The following is a 19,515-nucleotide window of genomic DNA, read 5'->3' as shown; positions in this document are numbered from 1 at the left end:
TTGCAATATAACTTTTCAAAATGTTTTCCAATTGACTGAAACTCCATTGCACAAAACGAGCATGTCATTAATCGTCGATTTAGAGTGGACTGCATTGCCCAGTGTGTGCATTGAGGAGCACATGTTCGTATTTACTGGGGAGCAAGTTTGCACTCATGAATGTGGCAAAACATTCAAATCCGTAAGTGGGTGAACATTAAAGTCCTAGATGCTGCAAATCTCTATATCTGGATACGGAATGACTGAAAAAAGTTATGTCTCCAGTGTCGAAATGTGTGTAATGCACTAGTAATTCATTTCCTTTATTGACCAGTGAGGTAGCCATGTATGGAGGTGCTGTAGAGTGAAAATCAAGTTTCAAATGGGCAGTGATCCCTGTGCCTGGATAGCTCAGTCGGTAGAGCATCAGACTTTTAATCTGAGGGTCCAGGGTTCAAGTCCCTGTTCAGGCGTACCTTTGCTTCTTTTACAAAAAATTAAGCAGGAAATATGAATTGCTCATTCTAATATGTGCTGTTTCTGATGGCATCGCAACCTTGGGCAATATGACTCTAAGGTAGTGGAGTCCAGAGTTCTTGGATGCTTTGCCAACATTTCAAGCCTGACTGTGCTTCTAAATAGCATGAAATAGCAATCTTTGTACAAAGTTTTAATATTGGGGAGACAGATTGGTCGAAAAAAAAGCAGACAGGCGCTGCTGAGATTCGAACTCAGGATCTCCTGTTTACTAGACAGGCGCTTTAACCAACTAAGCCACAGCCCCTTTTTTGCATCTGGTCTCCTTTCCTTCCTCATGTAATCAATCAGAAGTGAAATCCACTTTTTTAAGGCTGGGCTTCTGTTGCAATATAACTTTTCAAAATGTTTTCCAATTGACTGAAACTCCATTGCACAAAACGAGCATGTCATTAATCGTCGATTTAGAGTGGACTGCATTGCCCAGTGTGTGCATTGAGGAGCACATGTTCGTCTTTACTGGGGAGCAAGTTTGCACTCATGAATGTGGCAAAACATTCAAATCCGTAAGTGGGTGAACATTAAAGTCCTAGATGCTGCAAATCTCTATATCTGGATACGGAATGACTGAAAAAAGTTATGTCTCCAGTGTCAAAATGTGTGTAATGCACTAGTAATTCATTTCCTTTATTGACCAGTGAGGTAGCCATGTATGGAGGTGCTGTAGAGTGAAAATCAAGTTTCAAATGGGCAGTGATCCCTGTGACTGGATAGCTCAGTCGGTAGAGCATCAGACTTTTAATCTGAGGGTCCAGGGTTCAAGTCCCTGTTCAGGCGTACCTTTGCTTCTTTTACAAAAAATTAAGCAGGAAATATGAATTGCTCATTCTAATATGTGCTATTCCTGATGGCATCGCAACCTTGGGCAATATGACTCTAAGGTAGTGGAGTCCAGAGTTCTTGGATGCTTTGCCAACATATCAAGCCTGACTGTGCTTCTAAATAGCATGAAATAGCAATCTTTGTACAAAGTTTTAATATTGGGGAGACAGATTGGTCGAAAAAAAGCAGACATGCGCTGCTGAGATTCTAACTCAGGATCTCCTGTTTACTAGACAGGCGCTTTAACCAACTAAGCCACAGCACCTTTTTTGCATCTGGTCTCCTTTCCTTCCTCGTGTAATCATTTAGAAGTGAAATCCACTTTTTTAAGGCTGGGCTTCTGTTGCAATATAACTTTTCAAAATGTTTTCCAATTGACTGAAACTCCATTGCACAAAACGAGCATGTCATTAATCGTCGATTTAGAGTGGACTGCATTGCCCAGTGTGTGCATTGAGGAGCACATGTTCGTATTTACTGGGGAGCAAGTTTGCACTCATGAATGTGGCAAAACATTCAAATCCGTAAGTGGGTGAACATTAAAGTCCTAGATGCTGCAAATCTCTATATCTGGATACGGAATGACTGAAAAAAGTTATGTCTCCAGTGTCAAAATGTGTGTAATGCACTAGTAATTCATTTCCTTTATTGACCAGTGAGGTAGCCATGTATGGAGGTGCTGTAGAGTGAAAATCAAGTTTCAAATGGCAGTGGTCCATGTGCATGGATAGCTCAGTCGGTAGAGCATCAGACTTTTAATCTGAGGGTCCAGGGTTCAAGTCCCTGTTCAGGCGTACCTTTGCTTCTTTTACAAAAAATTAAGCAGGAAATATGAATTGCTCATTCTAATATGTGCTATTTCTGATGGCATCGCAACCTTGGGCAATATGACTCTAAGGTAGTGGAGTCCAGAGTTCTTGGATGCTTTGCCAACATTTCAAGCCTGACTGTGCTTCTAAATAGCATGAAATAGCAATCTTTGTACAAAGTTTTAATATTGGGGAGACAGATTGGTCGAAAAAAAAGCAGACAGGCGCTGCTGAGATTCGAACTCAGGATCTCCTGTTTACTAGACAGGCGCTTTAACCAACTAAGCCACAGCCCCTTTTTTGCATCTGGTCTCCTTTCCTTCCTCATGTAATCAATCAGAAGTGAAATCCACTTTTTTAAGGCTGGGCTTCTGTTGCAATATAAATTTTCAAAATGTTTTCCAATTGACTGAAACTCCATTGCACAAAACGAGCATGTCATTAATCGTCGATTTAGAGTGGACTGCATTGCCCAGTGTGTGCATTGAGGAGCACATGTTCGTCTTTACTGGGGAGCAAGTTTGCACTCATGAATGTGGCAAAACATTCAAATCCGTAAGTGGGTGAACATTAAAGTCCTAGATGCTGCAAATCTCTATATCTGGATACGGAATGACTGAAAAAAGTTATGTCTCCAGTGTCAAAATGTGTGTAATGCACTAGTAATTCATTTCCTTTATTGACCAGTGAGGTAGCCATGTATGGAGGTGCTGTAGAGTGAAAATCAAGTTTCAAATGGCAGTGATTCATGTGCATGGATAGCTCAGTCGGTAGAGCATCAGACTTTTAATCTGAGGGTCCAGGGTTCAAGTCCCTGTTCAGGCGTACCTTTGCTTCTTTTACAAAAAATTAAGCAGGAAATATGAATTGCTCATTCTAATATGTGCTATTTCTGATGGCATCGCAACCTTGGGCAATATGACTCTAAGGTAGTGGAGTCCAGAGTTCTTGGATGCTTTGCCAACATATCAAGCCTGACTGTGCTTCTAAATAGCATGAAATAGCAATCTTTGTACAAAGTTTTAATATTGGGGAGACAGATTGGTCGAAAAAAAGCAGACAGGCGCTGCTGAGATTCTAACTCAGGATCTCCTGTTTACTAGACAGGCGCTTTAACCAACTAAGCCACAGCACCTTTTTTGCATCTGGTCTCCTTTCCTTCCTCATGTAATCATTTAGAAGTGAAATCCACTTTTTTAAGGCTGGGCTTCTGTTGCAATATAACTTTTCAAAATGTTTTCCAATTGACTGAAACTCCATTGCACAAAACGAGCATGTCATTAATCGTCGATTTAGAGTGGACTGCATTGCCCAGTGTGTGCATTGAGGAGCACATGTTCGTCTTTACTGGGGAGCAAGTTTGCACTCATGAATGTGGCAAAACATTCAAATCCGTAAGTGGGTGAACATTAAAGTCCTAGATGCTGCAAATCTCTATATCTGGATACGGAATGACTGAAAAAAGTTATGTCTCCAGTGTCAAAATGTGTGTAATGCACTAGTAATTCATTTCCTTTATTGACCAGTGAGGTAGCCATGTATGGAGGTGCTGTAGAGTGAAAATCAAGTTTCAAATGGCAGTGATTCATGTGCATGGATAGCTCAGTCGGTAGAGCATCAGACTTTTAATCTGAGGGTCCAGGGTTCAAGTCCCTGTTCAGGCGTACCTTTGCTTCTTTTACAAAAAATTAAGCAGGAAATATGAATTGCTCATTCTAATATGTGCTATTTCTGATGGCATCGCAACCTTGGGCAATATGACTCTAAGGTAGTGGAGTCCAGAGTTCTTGGATGCTTTGCCAACATATCAAGCCTGACTGTGCTTCTAAATAGCATGAAATAGCAATCTTTGTACAAAGTTTTAATATTGGGGAGACAGATTGGTCGAAAAAAAGCAGACAGGCGCTGCTGAGATTCTAACTCAGGATCTCCTGTTTACTAGACAGGCGCTTTAACCAACTAAGCCACAGCACCTTTTTTGCATCTGGTCTCCTTTCCTTCCTCATGTAATCATTTAGAAGTGAAATCCACTTTTTTAAGGCTGGGCTTCTGTTGCAATATAACTTTTCAAAATGTTTTCCAATTGACTGAAACTCCATTGCACAAAACGAGCATGTCATTAATCGTCGATTTAGAGTGGACTGCATTGCCCAGTGTGTGCATTGAGGAGCACATGTTCGTATTTACTGGGGAGCAAGTTTGCACTCATGAATGTGGCAAAACATTCAAATCCGTAAGTGGGTGAACATTAAAGTCCTAGATGCTGCAAATCTCTATATCTGGATACGGAATGACTGAAAAAAGTTATGTCTCCAGTGTCGAAATGTGTGTAATGCACTAGTAATTCATTTCCTTTATTGACCAGTGAGGTAGCCATGTATGGAGGTGCTGTAGAGTGAAAATCAAGTTTCAAATGGGCAGTGATCCCTGTGCCTGGATAGCTCAGTCGGTAGAGCATCAGACTTTTAATCTGAGGGTCCAGGGTTCAAGTCCCTGTTCAGGTGTACCTTTGCTTCTTTTACAAAAAATTAAGCAGGAAATATGAATTGCTCATTCTAATATGTGCTGTTTCTGATGGCATCGCAACCTTGGGCAATATGACTCTAAGGTAGTGGAGTCCAGAGTTCTTGGATGCTTTGCCAACATTTCAAGCCTGACTGTGCTTCTAAATAGCATGAAATAGCAATCTTTGTACAAAGTTTTAATATTGGGGAGACAGATTGGTCGAAAAAAAAGCAGACAGGCGCTGCTGAGATTCGAACTCAGGATCTCCTGTTTACTAGACAGGCGCTTTAACCAACTAAGCCACAGCACCTTTTTTGCATCTGGTCTCCTTTCCTTCCTCATGTAATCAATCAGAAGTGAAATCCACTTTTTTAAGGCTGGGCTTCTGTTGCAATATAACTTTTCAAAATGTTTTCCAATTGACTGAAACTCCATTGCACAAAACGAGCATGTCATTAATCGTCGATTTAGAGTGGACTGCATTGCCCAGTGTGTGCATTGAGGAGCACATGTTCGTCTTTACTGGGGAGCAAGTTTGCACTCATGAATGTGGCAAAACATTCAAATCCGTAAGTGGGTGAACATTAAAGTCCTAGATGCTGCAAATCTCTATATCTGGATACGGAATGACTGAAAAAAGTTATGTCTCCAGTGTCAAAATGTGTGTAATGCACTAGTAATTCATTTCCTTTATTGACCAGTGAGGTAGCCATGTATGGAGGTGCTGTAGAGTGAAAATCAAGTTTCAAATGGGCAGTGATCCCTGTGACTGGATAGCTCAGTCGGTAGAGCATCAGACTTTTAATCTGAGGGTCCAGGGTTCAAGTCCCTGTTCAGGCGTACCTTTGCTTCTTTTACAAAAAATTAAGCAGGAAATATGAATTGCTCATTCTAATATGTGCTATTTCTGATGGCATCGCAACCTTGGGCAATATGACTCTAAGGTAGTGGAGTCCAGAGTTCTTGGATGCTTTGCCAACATATCAAGCCTGACTGTGCTTCTAAATAGCATGAAATAGCAATCTTTGTACAAAGTTTTAATATTGGGGAGACAGATTGGTCGAAAAAAAGCAGACATGCGCTGCTGAGATTCTAACTCAGGATCTCCTGTTTACTAGACAGGCGCTTTAACCAACTAAGCCACAGCACCTTTTTTGCATCTGGTCTCCTTTCCTTCCTCGTGTAATCATTTAGAAGTGAAATCCACTTTTTTAAGGCTGGGCTTCTGTTGCAATATAACTTTTCAAAATGTTTTCCAATTGACTGAAACTCCATTGCACAAAACGAGCATGTCATTAATCGTCGATTTAGAGTGGACTGCATTGCCCAGTGTGTGCATTGAGGAGCACATGTTCGTATTTACTGGGGAGCAAGTTTGCACTCATGAATGTGGCAAAACATTCAAATCCGTAAGTGGGTGAACATTAAAGTCCTAGATGCTGCAAATCTCTATATCTGGATACGGAATGACTGAAAAAAGTTATGTCTCCAGTGTCAAAATGTGTGTAATGCACTAGTAATTCATTTCCTTTATTGACCAGTGAGGTAGCCATGTATGGAGGTGCTGTAGAGTGAAAATCAAGTTTCAAATGGCAGTGGTCCATGTGCATGGATAGCTCAGTCGGTAGAGCATCAGACTTTTAATCTGAGGGTCCAGGGTTCAAGTCCCTGTTCAGGCGTACCTTTGCTTCTTTTACAAAAAATTAAGCAGGAAATATGAATTGCTCATTCTAATATGTGCTATTTCTGATGGCATCGCAACCTTGGGCAATATGACTCTAAGGTAGTGGAGTCCAGAGTTCTTGGATGCTTTGCCAACATATCAAGCCTGACTGTGCTTCTAAATAGCATGAAATAGCAATCTTTGTACAAAGTTTTAATATTGGGGAGACAGATTGGTCGAAAAAAAGCAGACAGGCGCTGCTGAGATTCTAACTCAGGATCTCCTGTTTACTAGACAGGCGCTTTAACCAACTAAGCCACAGCACCTTTTTTGCATCTGGTCTCCTTTCCTTCCTCATGTAATCATTTAGAAGTGAAATCCACTTTTTTAAGGCTGGGCTTCTGTTGCAATATAACTTTTCAAAATGTTTTCCAATTGACTGAAACTCCATTGCACAAAACGAGCATGTCATTAATCGTCGATTTAGAGTGGACTGCATTGCCCAGTGTGTGCATTGAGGAGCACATGTTCGTATTTACTGGGGAGCAAGTTTGCACTCATGAATGTGGCAAAACATTCAAATCCGTAAGTGGGTGAACATTAAAGTCCTAGATGCTGCAAATCTCTATATCTGGATACGGAATGACTGAAAAAAGTTATGTCTCCAGTGTCAAAATGTGTGTAATGCACTAGTAATTCATTTCCTTTATTGACCAGTGAGGTAGCCATGTATGGAGGTGCTGTAGAGTGAAAATCAAGTTTCAAATGGGCAGTGATCCCTGTGCCTGGATAGCTCAGTCGGTAGAGCATCAGACTTTTAATCTGAGGGTCCAGGGTTCATGTCCCTGTTCAGGCGTACCTTTGCTTCTTTTACAAAAAATTAAGCAGGAAATATGAATTGCTCATTCTAATATGTGCTGTTTCTGATGGCATCGCAACCTTGGGCAATATGACTCTAAGGTAGTGGAGTCCAGAGTTCTTGGATGCTTTGCCAACATTTCAAGCCTGACTGTGCTTCTAAATAGCATGAAATAGCAATCTTTGTACAAAGTTTTAATATTGGGGAGACAGATTGGTCGAAAAAAAAGCAGACAGGCGCTGCTGAGATTCGAACTCAGGATCTCCTGTTTACTAGACAGGCGCTTTAACCAACTAAGCCACAGCCCCTTTTTTGCATCTGGTCTCCTTTCCTTCCTCATGTAATCAATCAGAAGTGAAATCCACTTTTTTAAGGCTGGGCTTCTGTTGCAATATAAATTTTCAAAATGTTTTCCAATTGACTGAAACTCCATTGCACAAAACGAGCATGTCATTAATCGTCGATTTAGAGTGGACTGCATTGCCCAGTGTGTGCATTGAGGAGCACATGTTCGTCTTTACTGGGGAGCAAGTTTGCACTCATGAATGTGGCAAAACATTCAAATCCGTAAGTGGGTGAACATTAAAGTCCTAGATGCTGCAAATCTCTATATCTGGATACGGAATGACTGAAAAAAGTTATGTCTCCAGTGTCAAAATGTGTGTAATGCACTAGTAATTCATTTCCTTTATTGACCAGTGAGGTAGCCATGTATGGAGGTGCTGTAGAGTGAAAATCAAGTTTCAAATGGCAGTGATTCATGTGCATGGATAGCTCAGTCGGTAGAGCATCAGACTTTTAATCTGAGGGTCCAGGGTTCAAGTCCCTGTTCAGGCGTACCTTTGCTTCTTTTACAAAAAATTAAGCAGGAAATATGAATTGCTCATTCTAATATGTGCTATTTCTGATGGCATCGCAACCTTGGGCAATATGACTCTAAGGTAGTGGAGTCCAGAGTTCTTGGATGCTTTGCCAACATATCAAGCCTGACTGTGCTTCTAAATAGCATGAAATAGCAATCTTTGTACAAAGTTTTAATATTGGGGAGACAGATTGGTCGAAAAAAAGCAGACAGGCGCTGCTGAGATTCTAACTCAGGATCTCCTGTTTACTAGACAGGCGCTTTAACCAACTAAGCCACAGCACCTTTTTTGCATCTGGTCTCCTTTCCTTCCTCATGTAATCATTTAGAAGTGAAATCCACTTTTTTAAGGCTGGGCTTCTGTTGCAATATAACTTTTCAAAATGTTTTCCAATTGACTGAAACTCCATTGCACAAAACGAGCATGTCATTAATCGTCGATTTAGAGTGGACTGCATTGCCTAGTGTGTGCATTGAGGAGCACATGTTCGTCTTTACTGGGGAGCAAGTTTGCACTCATGAATGTGGCAAAACATTCAAATCCGTAAGTGGGTGAACATTAAAGTCCTAGATGCTGCAAATCTCTATATCTGGATACGGAATGACTGAAAAAAGTTATGTCTCCAGTGTCAAAATGTGTGTAATGCACTAGTAATTCATTTCCTTTATTGACCAGTGAGGTAGCCATGTATGGAGGTGCTGTAGAGTGAAAATCAAGTTTCAAATGGCAGTGATTCATGTGCATGGATAGCTCAGTCGGTAGAGCATCAGACTTTTAATCTGAGGGTCCAGGGTTCAAGTCCCTGTTCAGGCGTACCTTTGCTTCTTTTACAAAAAATTAAGCAGGAAATATGAATTGCTCATTCTAATATGTGCTATTTCTGATGGCATCGCAACCTTGGGCAATATGACTCTAAGGTAGTGGAGTCCAGAGTTCTTGGATGCTTTGCCAACATATCAAGCCTGACTGTGCTTCTAAATAGCATGAAATAGCAATCTTTGTACAAAGTTTTAATATTGGGGAGACAGATTGGTCGAAAAAAAGCAGACAGGCGCTGCTGAGATTCTAACTCAGGATCTCCTGTTTACTAGACAGGCGCTTTAACCAACTAAGCCACAGCACCTTTTTTGCATCTGGTCTCCTTTCCTTCCTCATGTAATCATTTAGAAGTGAAATCCACTTTTTTAAGGCTGGGCTTCTGTTGCAATATAACTTTTCAAAATGTTTTCCAATTGACTGAAACTCCATTGCACAAAACGAGCATGTCATTAATCGTCGATTTAGAGTGGACTGCATTGCCCAGTGTGTGCATTGAGGAGCACATGTTCGTATTTACTGGGGAGCAAGTTTGCACTCATGAATGTGGCAAAACATTCAAATCCGTAAGTGGGTGAACATTAAAGTCCTAGATGCTGCAAATCTCTATATCTGGATACGGAATGACTGAAAAAAGTTATGTCTCCAGTGTCGAAATGTGTGTAATGCACTAGTAATTCATTTCCTTTATTGACCAGTGAGGTAGCCATGTATGGAGGTGCTGTAGAGTGAAAATCAAGTTTCAAATGGGCAGTGATCCCTGTGCCTGGATAGCTCAGTCGGTAGAGCATCAGACTTTTAATCTGAGGGTCCAGGGTTCAAGTCCCTGTTCAGGCGTACCTTTGCTTCTTTTACAAAAAATTAAGCAGGAAATATGAATTGCTCATTCTAATATGTGCTGTTTCTGATGGCATCGCAACCTTGGGCAATATGACTCTAAGGTAGTGGAGTCCAGAGTTCTTGGATGCTTTGCCAACATTTCAAGCCTGACTGTGCTTCTAAATAGCATGAAATAGCAATCTTTGTACAAAGTTTTAATATTGGGGAGACAGATTGGTCGAAAAAAAAGCAGACAGGCGCTGCTGAGATTCGAACTCAGGATCTCCTGTTTACTAGACAGGCGCTTTAACCAACTAAGCCACAGCCCCTTTTTTGCATCTGGTCTCCTTTCCTTCCTCATGTAATCAATCAGAAGTGAAATCCACTTTTTTAAGGCTGGGCTTCTGTTGCAATATAACTTTTCAAAATGTTTTCCAATTGACTGAAACTCCATTGCACAAAACGAGCATGTCATTAATCGTCGATTTAGAGTGGACTGCATTGCCCAGTGTGTGCATTGAGGAGCACATGTTCGTCTTTACTGGGGAGCAAGTTTGCACTCATGAATGTGGCAAAACATTCAAATCCGTAAGTGGGTGAACATTAAAGTCCTAGATGCTGCAAATCTCTATATCTGGATACGGAATGACTGAAAAAAGTTATGTCTCCAGTGTCAAAATGTGTGTAATGCACTAGTAATTCATTTCCTTTATTGACCAGTGAGGTAGCCATGTATGGAGGTGCTGTAGAGTGAAAATCAAGTTTCAAATGGGCAGTGATCCCTGTGACTGGATAGCTCAGTCGGTAGAGCATCAGACTTTTAATCTGAGGGTCCAGGGTTCAAGTCCCTGTTCAGGCGTACCTTTGCTTCTTTTACAAAAAATTAAGCAGGAAATATGAATTGCTCATTCTAATATGTGCTATTTCTGATGGCATCGCAACCTTGGGCAATATGACTCTAAGGTAGTGGAGTCCAGAGTTCTTGGATGCTTTGCCAACATATCAAGCCTGACTGTGCTTCTAAATAGCATGAAATAGCAATCTTTGTACAAAGTTTTAATATTGGGGAGACAGATTGGTCGAAAAAAAGCAGACATGCGCTGCTGAGATTCTAACTCAGGATCTCCTGTTTACTAGACAGGCGCTTTAACCAACTAAGCCACAGCACCTTTTTTGCATCTGGTCTCCTTTCCTTCCTCGTGTAATCATTTAGAAGTGAAATCCACTTTTTTAAGGCTGGGCTTCTGTTGCAATATAACTTTTCAAAATGTTTTCCAATTGACTGAAACTCCATTGCACAAAACGAGCATGTCATTAATCGTCGATTTAGAGTGGACTGCATTGCCCAGTGTGTGCATTGAGGAGCACATGTTCGTATTTACTGGGGAGCAAGTTTGCACTCATGAATGTGGCAAAACATTCAAATCCGTAAGTGGGTGAACATTAAAGTCCTAGATGCTGCAAATCTCTATATCTGGATACGGAATGACTGAAAAAAGTTATGTCTCCAGTGTCAAAATGTGTGTAATGCACTAGTAATTCATTTCCTTTATTGACCAGTGAGGTAGCCATGTATGGAGGTGCTGTAGAGTGAAAATCAAGTTTCAAATGGCAGTGGTCCATGTGCATGGATAGCTCAGTCGGTAGAGCATCAGACTTTTAATCTGAGGGTCCAGGGTTCAAGTCCCTGTTCAGGCGTACCTTTGCTTCTTTTACAAAAAATTAAGCAGGAAATATGAATTGCTCATTCTAATATGTGCTATTTCTGATGGCATCGCAACCTTGGGCAATATGACTCTAAGGTAGTGGAGTCCAGAGTTCTTGGATGCTTTGCCAACATATCAAGCCTGACTGTGCTTCTAAATAGCATGAAATAGCAATCTTTGTACAAAGTTTTAATATTGGGGAGACAGATTGGTCGAAAAAAAGCAGACAGGCGCTGCTGAGATTCTAACTCAGGATCTCCTGTTTACTAGACAGGCGCTTTAACCAACTAAGCCACAGCACCTTTTTTGCATCTGGTCTCCTTTCCTTCCTCATGTAATCATTTAGAAGTGAAATCCACTTTTTTAAGGCTGGGCTTCTGTTGCAATATAACTTTTCAAAATGTTTTCCAATTGACTGAAACTCCATTGCACAAAACGAGCATGTCATTAATCGTCGATTTAGAGTGGACTGCATTGCCCAGTGTGTGCATTGAGGAGCACATGTTCGTATTTACTGGGGAGCAAGTTTGCACTCATGAATGTGGCAAAACATTCAAATCCGTAAGTGGGTGAACATTAAAGTCCTAGATGCTGCAAATCTCTATATCTGGATACGGAATGACTGAAAAAAGTTATGTCTCCAGTGTCAAAATGTGTGTAATGCACTAGTAATTCATTTCCTTTATTGACCAGTGAGGTAGCCATGTATGGAGGTGCTGTAGAGTGAAAATCAAGTTTCAAATGGGCAGTGATCCCTGTGCCTGGATAGCTCAGTCGGTAGAGCATCAGACTTTTAATCTGAGGGTCCAGGGTTCATGTCCCTGTTCAGGCGTACCTTTGCTTCTTTTACAAAAAATTAAGCAGGAAATATGAATTGCTCATTCTAATATGTGCTGTTTCTGATGGCATCGCAACCTTGGGCAATATGACTCTAAGGTAGTGGAGTCCAGAGTTCTTGGATGCTTTGCCAACATTTCAAGCCTGACTGTGCTTCTAAATAGCATGAAATAGCAATCTTTGTACAAAGTTTTAATATTGGGGAGACAGATTGGTCGAAAAAAAAGCAGACAGGCGCTGCTGAGATTCGAACTCAGGATCTCCTGTTTACTAGACAGGCGCTTTAACCAACTAAGCCACAGCCCCTTTTTTGCATCTGGTCTCCTTTCCTTCCTCATGTAATCAATCAGAAGTGAAATCCACTTTTTTAAGGCTGGGCTTCTGTTGCAATATAAATTTTCAAAATGTTTTCCAATTGACTGAAACTCCATTGCACAAAACGAGCATGTCATTAATCGTCGATTTAGAGTGGACTGCATTGCCCAGTGTGTGCATTGAGGAGCACATGTTCGTCTTTACTGGGGAGCAAGTTTGCACTCATGAATGTGGCAAAACATTCAAATCCGTAAGTGGGTGAACATTAAAGTCCTAGATGCTGCAAATCTCTATATCTGGATACGGAATGACTGAAAAAAGTTATGTCTCCAGTGTCAAAATGTGTGTAATGCACTAGTAATTCATTTCCTTTATTGACCAGTGAGGTAGCCATGTATGGAGGTGCTGTAGAGTGAAAATCAAGTTTCAAATGGCAGTGATTCATGTGCATGGATAGCTCAGTCGGTAGAGCATCAGACTTTTAATCTGAGAGTCCAGGGTTCAAGTCCCTGTTCAGGCGTACCTTTGCTTCTTTTACAAAAAATTAAGCAGGAAATATGAATTGCTCATTCTAATATGTGCTATTTCTGATGGCATCGCAACCTTGGGCAATATGACTCTAAGGTAGTGGAGTCCAGAGTTCTTGGATGCTTTGCCAACATATCAAGCCTGACTGTGCTTCTAAATAGCATGAAATAGCAATCTTTGTACAAAGTTTTAATATTGGGGAGACAGATTGGTCGAAAAAAAGCAGACAGGCGCTGCTGAGATTCTAACTCAGGATCTCCTGTTTACTAGACAGGCGCTTTAACCAACTAAGCCACAGCACCTTTTTTGCATCTGGTCTCCTTTCCTTCCTCATGTAATCATTTAGAAGTGAAATCCACTTTTTTAAGGCTGGGCTTCTGTTGCAATATAGCTTTTCAAAATGTTTTCCAATTGACTGAAACTCCATTGCACAAAACGAGCATGTCATTAATCGTCGATTTAGAGTGGACTGCATTGCCCAGTGTGTGCATTGAGGAGCACATGTTCGTCTTTACTGGGGAGCAAGTTTGCACTCATGAATGTGGCAAAACATTCAAATCCGTAAGTGGGTGAACATTAAAGTCCTAGATGCTGCAAATCTCTATATCTGGATACGGAATGACTGAAAAAAGTTATGTCTCCAGTGTCAAAATGTGTGTAATGCACTAGTAATTCATTTCCTTTATTGACCAGTGAGGTAGCCATGTATGGAGGTGCTGTAGAGTGAAAATCAAGTTTCAAATGGCAGTGATTCATGTGCATGGATAGCTCAGTCGGTAGAGCATCAGACTTTTAATCTGAGGGTCCAGGGTTCAAGTCCCTGTTCAGGCGTACCTTTGCTTCTTTTACAAAAAATTAAGCAGGAAATATGAATTGCTCATTCTAATATGTGCTATTTCTGATGGCATCGCAACCTTGGGCAATATGACTCTAAGGTAGTGGAGTCCAGAGTTCTTGGATGCTTTGCCAACATATCAAGCCTGACTGTGCTTCTAAATAGCATGAAATAGCAATCTTTGTACAAAGTTTTAATATTGGGGAGACAGATTGGTCGAAAAAAAGCAGACAGGCGCTGCTGAGATTCTAACTCAGGATCTCCTGTTTACTAGACAGGCGCTTTAACCAACTAAGCCACAGCACCTTTTTTGCATCTGGTCTCCTTTCCTTCCTCATGTAATCATTTAGAAGTGAAATCCACTTTTTTAAGGCTGGGCTTCTGTTGCAATATAACTTTTCAAAATGTTTTCCAATTGACTGAAACTCCATTGCACAAAACGAGCATGTCATTAATCGTCGATTTAGAGTGGACTGCATTGCCCAGTGTGTGCATTGAGGAGCACATGTTCGTATTTACTGGGGAGCAAGTTTGCACTCATGAATGTGGCAAAACATTCAAATCCGTAAGTGGGTGAACATTAAAGTCCTAGATGCTGCAAATCTCTATATCTGGATACGGAATGACTGAAAAAAGTTATGTCTCCAGTGTCGAAATGTGTGTAATGCACTAGTAATTCATTTCCTTTATTGACCAGTGAGGTAGCCATGTATGGAGGTGCTGTAGAGTGAAAATCAAGTTTCAAATGGGCAGTGATCCCTGTGCCTGGATAGCTCAGTCGGTAGAGCATCAGACTTTTAATCTGAGGGTCCAGGGTTCAAGTCCCTGTTCAGGCGTACCTTTGCTTCTTTTACAAAAAATTAAGCAGGAAATATGAATTGCTCATTCTAATATGTGCTGTTTCTGATGGCATCGCAACCTTGGGCAATATGACTCTAAGGTAGTGGAGTCCAGAGTTCTTGGATGCTTTGCCAACATTTCAAGCCTGACTGTGCTTCTAAATAGCATGAAATAGCAATCTTTGTACAAAGTTTTAATATTGGGGAGACAGATTGGTCGAAAAAAAAGCAGACAGGCGCTGCTGAGATTCGAACTCAGGATCTCCTGTTTACTAGACAGGCGCTTTAACCAACTAAGCCACAGCCCCTTTTTTGCATCTGGTCTCCTTTCCTTCCTCATGTAATCAATCAGAAGTGAAATCCACTTTTTTAAGGCTGGGCTTCTGTTGCAATATAACTTTTCAAAATGTTTTCCAATTGACTGAAACTCCATTGCACAAAACGAGCATGTCATTAATCGTCGATTTAGAGTGGACTGCATTGCCCAGTGTGTGCATTGAGGAGCACATGTTCGTCTTTACTGGGGAGCAAGTTTGCACTCATGAATGTGGCAAAACATTCAAATCCGTAAGTGGGTGAACATTAAAGTCCTAGATGCTGCAAATCTCTATATCTGGATACGGAAAAAAGTTATGTCTCCAGTGTCAAAATGTGTGTAATGCACTAGTAATTCATTTCCTTTATTGACCAGTGAGGTAGCCATGTATGGAGGTGCTGTAGAGTGAAAATCAAGTTTCAAATGGGCAGTGATCCCTGTGACTGGATAGCTCAGTCGGTAGAGCATCAGACTTTTAATCTGAGGGTCCAGGGTTCAAGTCCCTGTTCAGGCGTACCTTTGCTTCTTTTACAAAAAATTAAGCAGGAAATATGAATTGCTCATTCTAATATGTGCTATTTCTGATGGCATCGCAACCTTGGGCAATATGACTCTAAGGTAGTGGAGTCCAGAGTTCTTGGATGCTTTGCCAACATATCAAGCCTGACTGTGCTTCTAAATAGCATGAAATAGCAATCTTTGTACAAAGTTTTAATATTGGGGAGACAGATTGGTCGAAAAAAAGCAGACATGCGCTGCTGAGATTCTAACTCAGGATCTCCTGTTTACTAGACAGGCGCTTTAACCAACTAAGCCACAGCACCTTTTTTGCATCTGGTCTCCTTTCCTTCCTCGTGTAATCATTTAGAAGTGAAATCCACTTTTTTAAGGCTGGGCTTCTGTTGCAATATAACTTTTCAAAATGTTTTCCAATTGACTGAAACTCCATTGCACAAAACGAGCATGTCATTAATCGTCGATTTAGAGTGGACTGCATTGCCCAGTGTGTGCATTGAGGAGCACATGTTCGTATTTACTGGGGAGCAAGTTTGCACTCATGAATGTGGCAAAACATTCAAATCCGTAAGTGGGTGAACATTAAAGTCCTAGATGCTGCAAATCTCTATATCTGGATACGGAATGACTGAAAAAAGTTATGTCTCCAGTGTCAAAATGTGTGTAATGCACTAGTAATTCATTTCCTTTATTGACCAGTGAGGTAGCCATGTATGGAGGTGCTGTAGAGTGAAAATCAAGTTTCAAATGGCAGTGGTCCATGTGCATGGATAGCTCAGTCGGTAGAGCATCAGACTTTTAATCTGAGGGTCCAGGGTTCAAGTCCCTGTTCAGGCGTACCTTTGCTTCTTTTACAAAAAATTAAGCAGGAAATATGAATTGCTCATTCTAATATGTGCTATTTCTGATGGCATCGCAACCTTGGGCAATATGACTCTAAGGTAGTGGAGTCCAGAGTTCTTGGATGCTTTGCCAACATATCAAGCCTGACTGTGCTTCTAAATAGCATGAAATAGCAATCTTTGTACAAAGTTTTAATATTGGGGAGACAGATTGGTCGAAAAAAAGCAGACAGGCGCTGCTGAGATTCTAACTCAGGATCTCCTGTTTACTAGACAGGCGCTTTAACCAACTAAGCCACAGCACCTTTTTTGCATCTGGTCTCCTTTCCTTCCTCATGTAATCATTTAGAAGTGAAATCCACTTTTTTAAGGCTGGGCTTCTGTTGCAATATAACTTTTCAAAATGTTTTCCAATTGACTGAAACTCCATTGCACAAAACGAGCATGTCATTAATCGTCGATTTAGAGTGGACTGCATTGCCCAGTGTGTGCATTGAGGAGCACATGTTCGTATTTACTGGGGAGCAAGTTTGCACTCATGAATGTGGCAAAACATTCAAATCCGTAAGTGGGTGAACATTAAAGTCCTAGATGCTGCAAATCTCTATATCTGGATACGGAATGACTGAAAAAAGTTATGTCTCCAGTGTCAAAATGTGTGTAATGCACTAGTAATTCATTTCCTTTATTGACCAGTGAGGTAGCCATGTATGGAGGTGCTGTAGAGTGAAAATCAAGTTTCAAATGGGCAGTGATCCCTGTGCCTGGATAGCTCAGTCGGTAGAGCATCAGACTTTTAATCTGAGGGTCCAGGGTTCATGTCCCTGTTCAGGCGTACCTTTGCTTCTTTTACAAAAAATTAAGCAGGAAATATGAATTGCTCATTCTAATATGTGCTGTTTCTGATGGCATCGCAACCTTGGGCAATATGACTCTAAGGTAGTGGAGTCCAGAGTTCTTGGATGCTTTGCCAACATTTCAAGCCTGACTGTGCTTCTAAATAGCATGAAATAGCAATCTTTGTACAAAGTTTTAATATTGGGGAGACAGATTGGTCGAAAAAAAAGCAGACAGGCGCTGCTGAGATTCGAACTCAGGATCTCCTGTTTACTAGACAGGCGCTTTAACCAACTAAGCCACAGCCCCTTTTTTGCATCTGGTCTCCTTTCCTTCCTCATGTAATCAATCAGAAGTGAAATCCACTTTTTTAAGGCTGGGCTTCTGTTGCAATATAACTTTTCAAAATGTTTTCCAATTGACTGAAACTCCATTGCACAAAACGAGCATGTCATTAATCGTCGATTTAGAGTGGACTGCATTGCCCAGTGTGTGCATTGAGGAGCACATGTTCGTCTTTACTGGGGAGCAAGTTTGCACTCATGAATGTGGCAAAACATTCAAATCCGTAAGTGGGTGAACATTAAAGTCCTAGATGCTGCAAATCTCTATATCTGGATACGGAATGACTGAAAAAAGTTATGTCTCCAGTGTCAAAATGTGTGTAATGCACTAGTAATTCATTTCCTTTATTGACCAGTGAGGTAGCCATGTATGGAGGTGCTGTAGAGTGAAAATCAAGTTTCAAATGGGCAGTGATCCCTGTGACTGGATAGCTCAGTCGGTAGAGCATCAGACTTTTAATCTGAGGGTCCAGGGTTCAAGTCCCTGTTCAGGCGTACCTTTGCTTCTTTTACAAAAAATTAAGCAGGAAATATGAATTGCTCATTCTAATATGTGCTATTTCTGATGGCATCGCAACCTTGGGCAATATGACTCTAAGGTAGTGGAGTCCAGAGTTCTTGGATGCTTTGCCAACATATCAAGCCTGACTGTGCTTCTAAATAGCATGAAATAGCAATCTTTGTACAAAGTTTTAATATTGGGGAGACAGATTGGTCGAAAAAAAGCAGACATGCGCTGCTGAGATTCTAACTCAGGATCTCCTGTTTACTAGACAGGCGCTTTAACCAACTAAGCCACAGCACCTTTTTTGCATCTGGTCTCCTTTCCTTCCTCGTGTAATCATTTAGAAGTGAAATCCACTTTTTTAAGGCTGGGCTTCTGTTGCAATATAACTTTTCAAAATGTTTTCCAATTGACTGAAACTCCATTGCACAAAACGAGCATGTCATTAATCGTCGATTTAGAGTGGACTGCATTGCCCAGTGTGTGCATTGAGGAGCACATGTTCGTATTTACTGGGGAGCAAGTTTGCACTCATGAATGTGGCAAAACATTCAAATCCGTAAGTGGGTGAACATTAAAGTCCTAGATGCTGCAAATCTCTATATCTGGATACGGAATGACTGAAAAAAGTTATGTCTCCAGTGTCAAAATGTGTGTAATGCACTAGTAATTCATTTCCTTTATTGACCAGTGAGGTAGCCATGTATGGAGGTGCTGTAGAGTGAAAATCAAGTTTCAAATGGCAGTGGTCCATGTGCATGGATAGCTCAGTCGGTAGAGCATCAGACTTTTAATCTGAGGGTCCAGGGTTCAAGTCCCTGTTCAGGCGTACCTTTGCTTCTTTTACAAAAAATTAAGCAGGAAATATGAATTGCTCATTCTAATATGTGCTATTTCTGATGGCATCGCAACCTTGGGCAATATGACTCTAAGGTAGTGGAGTCCAGAGTTCTTGGATGCTTTGCCAACATATCAAGCCTGACTGTGCTTCTAAATAGCATGAAATAGCAATCTTTGTACAAAGTTTTAATATTGGGGAGACAGATTGGTCGAAAAAAAGCAGACAGGCGCTGCTGAGATTCTAACTCAGGATCTCCTGTTTACTAGACAGGCGCTTTAACCAACTAAGCCACAGCACCTTTTTTGCATCTGGTCTCCTTTCCTTCCTCATGTAATCATTTAGAAGTGAAATCCACTTTTTTAAGGCTGGGCTTCTGTTGCAATATAACTTTTCAAAATGTTTTCCAATTGACTGAAACTCCATTGCACAAAACGAGCATGTCATTAATCGTCGATTTAGAGTGGACTGCATTGCCCAGTGTGTGCATTGAGGAGCACATGTTCGTATTTACTGGGGAGCAAGTTTGCACTCATGAATGTGGCAAAACATTCAAATCCGTAAGTGGGTGAACATTAAAGTCCT

The 19,515-nt window shown here is 41.0% G+C and overlaps 1 non-coding gene across 1 annotated transcript; it reads right to left on the bottom strand.

The window, feature by feature from the left end:
• Nucleotides 1-4,888: 4,888 nt before the first annotated feature.
• TRNAT-AGU (transfer RNA threonine (anticodon AGU)) lies at nt 4,889-4,962 on the bottom strand. Its single transcript has one exon. It is a non-coding gene; the product is annotated as a tRNA-Thr (tRNA).
• Between the last annotated feature and the right edge of the window lie 14,553 nt (nt 4,963-19,515).

This window comes from Ambystoma mexicanum, unplaced genomic scaffold, assembly GCF_040938575.1.
Source record: "Ambystoma mexicanum isolate Mex_15411 unplaced genomic scaffold, UKY_AmexF1_1 Mex_scaf1, whole genome shotgun sequence".
In the NCBI taxonomy this organism is placed as follows: domain Eukaryota; kingdom Metazoa; phylum Chordata; class Amphibia; order Caudata; family Ambystomatidae; genus Ambystoma; species Ambystoma mexicanum.
The sequence above is the reverse complement of the archived record's forward strand: the minus strand, read 5'-3'. Positions and strand labels throughout refer to the sequence as shown.